General features: G+C 42.8%; 1 protein-coding gene across 1 annotated transcript in view; it reads right to left on the bottom strand.

Annotated features, from left to right (window-relative positions):
• The window catches only part of notch2 (notch receptor 2), a 78374-nt gene that overhangs the window by 50372 nt on the left and 18880 nt on the right, over positions 1 to 9122 (bottom strand).

Here is a 9122-nt window from a genome sequence, read left to right as displayed (position 1 = left end):
CACACACACCACACACTCTCAAACACAACACACACACCCACAACACACACACACACACACACACACACACACACACACACACATGAAGTCCAGTCCATTGTGCCTGAGAGTAATTGGTGTGTTTCTGTAAAGTCCCTGCTCTCATTGTTCGTGGATGACTGCATTTCCTGCGCATTAACTCTAAAATAAATTGCTTTATTTCGGAGAGCAGACACTCATTGTGCTGCCGCTGGTTTGTCTTTGTCAAGTAATGGATTGCTTTAAAGCATGTCAATACAAGTGTGTGCACTTAGTGTGGGGGAATGTGCTTTTATTATTGAGTTACTGTCTGTTTCTGTTCCTCCGAGGGAAAGATTTCCTCTGGAAATCACTCACTCTGCATCGTCTGATTAGCAACAAAAAACTCACACAGAAACACACAGAAGCACACAGAAGCACACAGACACACACAGACACACACAGACACACACAGACACACACAGAAACACAAAGAAACACAAGGAAACGCACGGAAACGCACGGAAACAAACGGAAACAAACGGAAACACACGGAAACACACAGAAACACACAGACACACACAGACACACACAGACACACACGGAAACACACGGAAACACACGGAAACAAACGGAAACAAACGGAAACACACGGAAACAAACAGAAACACACGGAAACACACAGAAACACACAGAAACAAACAGAAACAAACAGAAACACACAGAAACAAACAGAAACAAACAGAAACACACAGAAACACACAGAAACAAACAGAAACACACAGAAACACACAGAAACACACAGAAACACACGGAAACACACGGAAACACACAGAAACAAACAGAAACAAACGGAAACACACGGAAACACACGGAAACAAACAGAAACAAACAGAAACGCACGGAAACACACGGAAACAAACAGAAACACACGGAAACACACAGAAACACACGGAAACAAACAGAAACAAACAGAAACACACAAAAACACACGGAAACACACAGAAACAAACAGAAACAAACAGAAACAAACAGAAACACACGGAAACACACAGAAACAAACAGAAACACACGGAAACACACAGAAACACACGGAAACACACAGAAACACACAGAAACACACAGAAACACACAGAAACAAACAGAAACATGTGAAATGTAAAAGAACATGGTAGCAGCTATAACGTTTGGTTCCTATTCTTAAATATAATTGTACATTCTGTATAAAGCCTCTTCTCTACGGTGGCCGACACACTACAACCGCCCGAAACAAGCTGCAGNCTAAAACAGTCTTGCCAATACTACATATTTAGACATGTTGATTTCAAATGGTTTTTTGTACCCTATTTTTATAACATATCTATGTACAGAATGTCGAAAAAGCTAGGGCAGACATCGATAATAAAACACATCAGAATTGCTTAAAGTCTGTCAATTGACTTACACACAACAACCATTAGATGTAGAAAAGTCCTTTTGCTCCATTGCTGTTCTACCACATCGACTCTCAGGTGGTGCTATAAAAAACAAGCTCTGGGTGCGGCATGAAAGCTTCATAAAATCATTTCCAGTGGTCTTGACACGACACTCAGACACACATTGACTTTTTCCATTGCCACCGTATTGTACACTGTATATGACCGACTTCTGGTGACATGCAGGCTCTCGCATGTGAATTCGCCCTGGCTTCCAGGTGCCTCTGCGAGACACCCAGAGAGAGAACATACACATTCGTATTCCGATGAAATTCTTATCATGTGGCTCCTGTCCGGCCATGTACCGTGGTTTGCTGGGCTGTGGGAAGGGATAAGGTATTTTTAAGGGTACGTAGCGGGGAAATCACTGCCGGTGCTTCAAACTCCTACTCCATTGCTTTGTTGACTTTTAGTTTGGTCATGTCTAACAATTTTCTTTTTAAAGGAGGAAAGGGCAGGGATGAGGAGTGGCTGATTTTAATCATTTTCTCCCCCTCCTTTTCTTTCAGAGATCAGATCGAGGAAACGGGTTTGTTGCCACGGTACTGGTAGATCCGTACAAGATTTAAGCTTGGCTGTCGTGATGCATACATAAAAGTAAAACACAAGAATGAAAAACACGATAGAGACTATTTTAGAACACTTATAGTTATCATTCTGTCTGTTCATCCTCCACTTTTGTGAAGATGAAAATTGAAATATACATTTTACTCTATTCGCGTAATTTTCGACTTATTAGGCGCCCCTTTGAATATAGCCGCAGCAGCTAAATTGGAATGATGCTGTACATATATAAGCCGCACTGGCTATAGCCGGCAGGTGTTTTAATGTTTTCTTACATATGTAGGGTTCGTGCACCGAGGGGATTGTCTGGGGAAAGAGGATGGCTGTTTGAGGAGCTCCCATTATTAATTTTCAAGCAACAAGTTGCATTTTGCACTAACGTATTTCAAAGTTTCCCATTTGTTGCAGATAGTGCTCAGGTGCATGTACTGTTGCTGTGTAAACTGTACTGTATCATAGCGTTTCAGACCACAAACTTTTCAACTTTCATAAACTTACCGGTGCGCTCCCAGCGGTACGGCAAGGTGACTCTACAGTGGCCAGCGGTTTTCAACCAGTGGTACCGGGGACAACTGTCTCGCTCTCGTAATGTCTTCTGTCTTGGCTCTGTGTTTCTGCTCTCGTAACTCTCGATTCCACTTTTTTTTTAACTTTTGCGCGTACCCGTCCTCATCTTTTCGGCCTCCAGCTTTCCTCTGGAGCGCCCCGCGTGCTTTAAAGCTGTGGGGGGGCGGGGCCATGAGCCATAGGGTTAAGGTGGTGGACTGCTTAACTGTAAATCACTAGTTCGGACGTCCCTGTGGGCGTTAGCTGTAACAACCCATGATTAGCCGCACCGTTTATATTAAGCGCAGCGCCGAAAATGGTGAAAAGGCGCGTGCTTACTTATGTCCGAAAATTCAAGCGGTAATTCAAACATATATTATATGATTTCTGAAATGGAGGCCTTATATGGTACTTTGGTAACTTGTAAGGGTGTATATTTAGATGCCAATACTTTTTCGTTGTAACTTTGAAAAATACAGGACTTCACTTGCATCGAATATACCTAAATGGTATTTCTCGTTTTACTTAGTACAAGACTGATTTCTTCTTCCATCTCTGTTCAGTTAGTTTCTTTGGGCACAATTGTGACAACCTGTAATGTTTAAAGCAACCTCTGCAAGACACAGGTTATGAGGGAGGGCTACAGGTACGACTAAAACAATGAAGCGGGCAAAAGAACGTTACAATAATGGGGTTGTGGTGAGATGGATTAAGACCTGGGGAGTTGTCCATTGCAATTAATCTCCGAAGCAGTAGGGAGGCGGCTGGGCATGGATGGATTGAGTTGACAGTTTGATGACGAGGATGGCGTAGCAAGAGAATTACAATTCCCCTCTTTCTGCTCTGCTTCTCCCTCGGTCGACCCCCCTCTCGCTACTCTCTCTAAGGAGTTGTGCTCCGAGGCATTCCTACTTCAAGTTCCTGAACAGGAATCCCCTTCTTCGGCCCTTTCTCATTCCTCTGTTCTACCCTGCAGGGCAAATTCGTAGCTGTCAGATCAAACAGTCAGGCAGGCTACATCCAACCAGATACTCTCTCCCCTTTATTTTAAGAAAACGTCTTTTTTTTAAAACAATAATAAAAGGCATGGACGGACTGCAAGAGAAAACGGAGGGAGGGATTGGGGGAAAAGGGCATCGAGAGGAAGGGCGTTATCCGTCTGCCCATGAGCCAAGCAGACAAAGAGATCTTGTTCTGGAGGGAAATAGGTTTGGCCACGCCCGTGTGCGTAGCTTCCACTGGTAGCTTCGACTGCTCAGCGTATTCAGGTCAGTGAGTCGCTCCAGTGTTAGTTGTCATAGTTATACTTCCTTGCCAAAACAAGGACCACTGTTTGTATTATCGAGGCCAAGTTCATTCGAAACATTCAGGGTTCTTTTTAGCAATCAGTTACAAACACCCATTTTGGCAAACTTGTGACAGGCTGAAGTTCCACATTGAACACACTTTCTCACACTCGAGCTGAGGCTTGCAGTGGCACCGGTTAGACGGCATTCCGTCACCCTGTTGAGTCAGCTCGTCGACCTCTCCCCATGCACTTTAAAGTCACCACATGTTTATGTAAGAAAAAGAGAGACACCTGAGCTTCGGTTTTGCAAAAACCCATTTTCTTTTCTCATTTGTCCTTTTGTTAGTGCTTATATTACTCATTTGCTACAGCCATCTTAAAAACGTTTCCTTTTCACCCTTCCCTTTCCTTTCTGTCTAATGAAAAGTGTTAAAGCCTAAGATTAGAAAAGGTCTCTAAATGATCAAGTTGGAAACAGAGCTACACAAATGTTTGTGATGTGTTTTCCAAGATGTTAGGCCACTCTGCAGAAAGGCAGGAGCCAATTTGCAACAGAAGCTTATTCTGTTGCCAACCAACACAGGGGCTCTTCTCACTGCGTGCAGCGGGTTTCATTAGGAACATCACAAAAATACTGACTGAATATAAATATTTTTTTAAAGTTTTTAGTTAAACTGAACAAATAATCCATGGTTAAATGTCTCGTGTTTATTTTTTTGGGTTGGGGGGGGGGGGGGGGGCACAGGGCTAATGTACGGCGGTAAAAACAAGGATGTAACTGTCCTCGTTAGTCCTTAGTGCTTCTCATATTAAATGTTTCATACACATCCACTGCGTCGGCGCCATGCGTACACATTAGGCTGGTACAGGCTAAAAAGGGCGAGCGACTGGTTTACTTCACAATCGCTGCCTTTAAATGACTGAGGAGACAACAAAACACATCATTTGATTTTTACACAAGAGCATTTGACCAGCACAGTGCAGATGGCCCCAGTCAGGAGGCAAGGCGGTGCGTTTGCTGTAGATGTAATAGTTTGCATGTGAAGATAAGAGAAAAAAACTTAATATTTAATTGGTCTGGTACCCAGTAGTCCTGCGCTCTGTCAGCTGATTCTCTAAACATGAGGAGCGTCCTCTTTGTGTGTCTTCAGGCTCCGACAGTGTTTTTTATTCGATATTCTTTATCATGAAAATAAAACCCACTGACTTCAGAAATGGAGGGACAGTTTGCGCTGGCGAGGAGCATGGAGTATACAGACCGATAGTCTCACCTTTTCTTGAAAAAGAAAAATGGGCTCATTACCTTGAAAAACAAACAATGATCACTTATTATAATGTCATCGAGGTCAAAGTCAATATGACGCAATAAATGAAACCTTAGAGGATGTGGTGAAGCTTAACGCAAATGCGCGCTGCCAGGCAGGTCTGGCATGAACGCCAAGCTCTACTGTACGTCTGTCTCCCCATGGTTGCACACACCTGTGCATTAGGGGTGTGATTTTTGATGAGGACCTGTTACTTTTAAGTTTCATATCCAAGAGAAATTCCAATTATTTTTCATCCATCAAATACCCATTATCAAGTGGCCGTCTTGAAAATGTCCGGCTCCTAGCCTGTGTTTCATCACTATTCATTACCTCACACGCACCAACACTCTAGTCCAACGCGCGAGACGATGGCCAAGTTGACGTAATGCGCTCTACGTTCTCTCACAACTGCAGAGGCATAGCCCCCTTTGCACCTGCGTGCACCTGACTTCAATTAACATAGGGGGATGTCAACAACTGATTAAGGATGGTGCATTCTCCTTCACTTTTTACAGGAAATAGCATGTGTTGACTTCCAGAAAGTCTCTGGGACGACACACAGTTGCGTTCACAGCACTTTTAATGAAACATGAGCAGGTTCATGAACCAGTAGGTGTGTTTTCGTTAGGGAATTTTGGCTTGGGGTGGCAATGCATTATAAAGATAGCTCGTCTCTATTACTAACTAAGGCTAAGCTGTCAGAAGTTGGGAATGGCATGATCAATACAGGCCACTGCTCTCCTTTACACTACCCACACGTTTCCCTTAATGATCTGATTGCACCACCATCGTAGAACATTGCCTTCCTTGCAGGTTATTCAAGTTTCCACCACATCATGCGTGTGCCAAGAAGTCTCACCTCACCCATATTAGCCTACTTTTTTGTTTTTAATCAATCCAACCACGGTTTTTCCACCTGAATTAACTGAGGTTATTTCTTCTCGTAAAATCATTATTCTCGTCATTGGGTCTCCGTATTCCTTAAGTACACATTAGTTGCCAGTAAATGTGTGTGTCAAGAAGGCAGTTATAAAACCGGTTGTCCTCATGACATCTTGGACGTGCGGAAATGTGTGTATGGTTTTTCCCAGTACTGCTGTGACTTTTGTCAAGACGAGCAGTCTTTCTACTGCCTCTTTCGTGATCTGAGCAAAACCTCATGGTTCCCATGACGGCCAGGGGTATCGAGAAACCCTTTTTCTGTTCTGGGTTATTCAATCCAACAATCGGGCACTTCTATTTCATGCGTCATTTGTTGTTGGGATTCACAGCATGTGTCAACTAAAAAGCCCTTCATGACCAGATGTCGATCTTTACCCCTGCGTATTCGGTTCCATTTTTGAGGGTCAGAATGTAGCGTTGTTACACAGGTTCTTATCGTTCAAACACTTGCAGCGCTGTAGAGACAAGAGACCAGTTCAAAGAGGCATTTTATCAGCTTAACAATTAAAACTTGATATTTGTCTGTGTGTGCATTTGATTGCATGTAGAACGTATAGAGACATGGTGACTTGCAAGGTTTTTTTTATTAAACGCCATTGCACGAATTTCTGCCTTCAACCCTTCAAAAGATCATTTTGAAGTGCTGTGGTGACCTTATGAACCTTACACACGATTTCAGAGACTTAAAGGAACCTGCATACTATTAGACACCTTGCGTTGCTCAGAGAATGCCAGTGATTTGTATAATTGTCAAATGTCTGCTGTCTACTGTGCATGTTTAACGAGTATGCACGGTTCTTTATGTCTTGATATCGTGTGTTATGTTGTAGGGCTGAACATTAATCAATTTTAAATCGAAATCGCGATTTGAAATGGAATTCGATTTTTTGTTTTGATTTTTCAAATAATTCAAAAATTGTTTTCTCTTGTGTGTCACCGTCCGACTTCATCCAACCAATCAGGAGTGCTGTGGCTCCACATGTAACCAGCCATTGTTAAACCATCCAGAAGTGGGCCATGAAGAAGGATGATAGACAGATTGATCCAATCACCTGCCAAGTATTTTTGAAAGTGCCTGCCCTTTCCAAATGGCTTCCAAATGGAGCTTCCTAGAGTTTGGTGAAACAAACCATCTAGATCAGGGTTATTAATGCTCCATCACATGTTTCTATTACAGGATGAATCTTAAACTGAAGCTTGACTTTAAAGCAACCCAACGGAAGTTTCATGTAAGTTTAGTTTCTTTTCACTCGTAGCTCGGGCTGCGGGGTGTGCTAGAGACGGGAGTATGTTGATACGACCTTCTAGCCGGAGTTAATGGCCGCATTTTACAATAAACGTACGTTGGTGTCGCTAAAAACAAATATCGCAATTCGAATCGCATCGCCATATTTGTAGAAAAATCGCAAATTCGATTTTCTCCCAAAATCGTTGCAGCCTTATTATGTTGTATTGACACAGAGATATCATGATGAGGATGAACGCCTTGCAACATCTGCCAACAAAAAAAAAAATGACTGATGTGGTAATTTTATCAAAAGATTTCCCTGTTTTAATTTAAGAATCTGGCACGCTCAGACGCAATCAGGATTTCCCCTGAGGAAATTGGTAACGCTAAGGTGGTGAGATCCCCCCCACACACACACACACACACACACACACACACACACACACACACACACCCAGTCCAACTGAGGGAAACCTCCTACAAGTTGTTTCCTCCATCACATCATCCTTACACAGATAATGCAGAGACCTCGCCACCTATCTTACCAACCAGCTTGAAATCAGTGTGCGGTCACAGGGCGGCCGGATGGGCAGACAGACATGAGCATGACGACAACAACAAAGCCCAACTATCCCCCTGCGAATGAAACACTCATAGCCAGACACTCCAGCTATTGTGCGGCAAGCCAGAGACACATGGCTGAAAAAATCTTCACGCAAACCATGCCAGCCAAACATGAAGTGTCGGGTGTTCTTAGTCTGACTGGGATATGGTAGCCAGATAAAGACGCTACTGTTAAGGGTGTGATTAATTAAGGAAAACCTCTATTAATAATTATGGTTTAAATGTTGCTATTTTAACATTTCATTCCAATCATAGTCACACATCTGTATGAATCCCCACTCAGCAAAAGAGATCTCTTTGTACAAAATATGAGGGCAGGTCAGCTGATTTCCAAGAAACGCCAACAATGTCTTCACAAAACAGTCATTGCATTACAGGAAGTGCTCTCAGAAATAGTGTTATTTCCTGCGCCTAGATTAATCAGAGTCTCTCAAGCAGAGGAGCCTTTCTGAAGACACTTTTACTATTATGAATCCTACTTGATATGATTTCCTGGAGCTTTAAACCACACAGTTTTTTAGTGCTCAACATTCAGGCGGCAGTCTGTTTGAGAGAGAGCGAGGGAAGACTATTGGAGCCAGGCTGACAGACATAGTTCATTAGACATGGGGATACCATACATAAACCACTGTGAAATTCATAATCCCACAAGCATGCACACACACGCATGCCTCTATGTGCACTGCACAGACATCCACTGTAATAAAGTACTAACTGATATTGGGCTACTGCTGCAGTGCAAGACACCACAGAAAGGACTGTGCTATTTTGGTACTATTTCTGTACCGAGACATATGGTATGCACGCTCGCTACAAGTCAACACACGAAAATCATATGCACATGATAACAAATATGGGCTCAGAACAGTCTCATAATACACACATGCACACAGAAGGATGGACACTTGTATTTCATGATCCGCAAAAGGATCCACACTTGTGTTTTTCAATGCACACACAAATGTGTTCCGTTTCACATACATGTAAATAAAATCCAAAGACAGAAAAAAGTTTTAAATGTGTATTTTGATCCACACATATTTGTTTTCCGTTTAAAACCTCTTAACCTGCAAACACAAACCGCTTTCTGTGCACGGATCGCTGCGCATTGATGTGTGGGTTTTTTGAGACTCCCCTGACGGTCAGCCGAT

Source organism: Notothenia coriiceps, unplaced genomic scaffold (assembly GCF_000735185.1).
Source record: "Notothenia coriiceps isolate Sejong01 unplaced genomic scaffold, NC01 NC01_scaffold00015590, whole genome shotgun sequence".
NCBI lineage: Eukaryota > Metazoa > Chordata > Actinopteri > Perciformes > Nototheniidae > Notothenia > Notothenia coriiceps.
The sequence above is the reverse complement of the archived record's forward strand: the minus strand, read 5'-3'. Positions and strand labels throughout refer to the sequence as shown.